Here is a 1,860-nt window from a genome sequence, read left to right as displayed (position 1 = left end):
CTTATTGAGCTGTATCTGACAATTTCTGTGTTCAAGGGATAAAAGCCAATGAAATAGTTCCTGCCTCTAAAAAGCTGTATATGGAAGTATTTTATGAATTTGAAAGCTCTCAGAAACTGAAGATCCTGATGTTATTGTAATAATTTTAATATCAAGATTATACTAATAGATTCTGAAGATATTTTTAAAGATTTATGTTGACGTATCCATCTAATTTCAACATTACTTTATTCAAACATATAAGAGCCTCCAAAATTTGACTTCATATGTACAATACTATTTTTAACTAACAGATTTTTTTTCTTAAATATGGAACCCTTCACGAATTTGAATGTCATCCTTGCACAGGGGCCATGCTAATCTTCTCTGTATCATTTCAATTATAGTATATGTGCTGCTGAAGCGAACACTAATAGATTTTGATGAAGGTTAGCCAATAGCAACTCCAAAGTTACAAAAATACACTATGTGAATGACTTCTATGACTTATTTCTCTTTAGCCAGTGAAACTGCAATTCCTAACATTATGCCCAGAATTCATGATCCCCAAAGACCACCAGGGAGCTGAGTCTGATGCAAAAGCAAAGAGCCTTTATTCGAGCTAGCTCGAGCTCAATCCCCTACCTGCACGACGCAGCGGTGAGATGCCGGAGAGAGCCAGCGAGTTTCAAAAGCACAAAGGTTTTATAGGGGTCTAGGGGCAGTTGGTGAGGTAATGGCTGTGGCCTCAGCCGATTGGCTGGGGAAGGGTCGTGGCCTCAGCCAATTGGCTGGGGAAGGGTCGTGGCCTCAGCCAATTGGCTGGGGAAGTGTCGGAGTCCCATTACGCAGGTCACCGGGCATGTTTTGATAGGGAAGTTTGAACGGGTGAGCGGGAGGTTACTCAAGGGGAGGAGGTGTGGTCTGAGGTTTCTGCGATTTTCCCGGAAAGGGACCATGTCGGGGACATAGTCACTCAAGGTGGAGGACACAGAACAAGATGGAGTCGGCCGGCGTAGTTCCGCTCTTTCACTAATGTAGCAAAAGAATTGCCTATATTTATATGGAGTCATATAAGTCATATGACTTACATGAGTCATATAAGTTATTCGAACAACTTAAGGGAGAAAAGGTGAACAAAATAGAAAATAATGTTGCTTGTTTTCTATTGTAAATAGAAACTTTGGAATTTCAGATGTTTCATTAAAGAACATAGTAGTTTTCCTACATTATGATATAAAAGAACTGTGGATCTCTGAAGAGTATTTCTTCCGACAGAGAGCAAAGGAAATGTTCCTCTCCCAGAGCAAAATTAGTAATTAACATTCAGTGAGTAGAAGAAGGAGCTTCTGAAAGTACTACCGGTTATTCTCAGTTACCTTGCCTATTATGGCAACGAACTAGGGAGTTTGTGACTTAGCCTGCCCCAGAAAGATGGATCAAAATGGGAGGTAGAACCAAGTCTCACAAATCCTACTTCTTTGGGAAACAAATCGTAAGGAACAGCTAACAACAATCAGCAACCAGAAGGCAAATGCTGAGAAAAATAAGCAGGAGCTTCTAGTTCCAGCATGATCAGATCTAAAAGGGTTAGCTTGTTCATCTGTCTTTGGGTGAAAATAATCATTTTTGCAATCGCAAAATCATTTTGAAATGCAATATGTATAAAAATTCACATGAAATAACCAGAAAAAAATACACATAATTACAACGAAACTAGGAAAGCAGCATTAGCAGCAGCATTTACAGAGTGACTGCAAATCAATTCACAATACTAATCAGTTTCATTAGGTAATCTTTCTGAATCTATTCCTTCTCAATCCACCTGGTCAAAGAAATAACTAACCTAACCTTGTTCACTAGTTAGAAGGTGAAATAAAC

At 39.1% G+C, this 1,860-nt stretch overlaps 1 non-coding gene across 1 annotated transcript; it reads right to left on the bottom strand.

Moving 5' to 3' along the window:
• Window positions 1-303: 303 nt before the first annotated feature.
• On the bottom strand, window positions 304-410 carry LOC113601032 (U6 spliceosomal RNA). The gene has a single exon (XR_003422162.1). It is a non-coding gene; the product is annotated as a U6 spliceosomal RNA (small nuclear RNA).
• Between the last annotated feature and the right edge of the window lie 1,450 nt (window positions 411-1,860).

The sequence above is a fragment of the Acinonyx jubatus genome, chromosome B1 (assembly GCF_027475565.1).
Source record: "Acinonyx jubatus isolate Ajub_Pintada_27869175 chromosome B1, VMU_Ajub_asm_v1.0, whole genome shotgun sequence".
Classification (NCBI taxonomy): domain Eukaryota; kingdom Metazoa; phylum Chordata; class Mammalia; order Carnivora; family Felidae; genus Acinonyx; species Acinonyx jubatus.
Note: the sequence above shows the minus strand (reverse complement) of the source record. Positions and strands in the feature narration are given on the sequence as shown.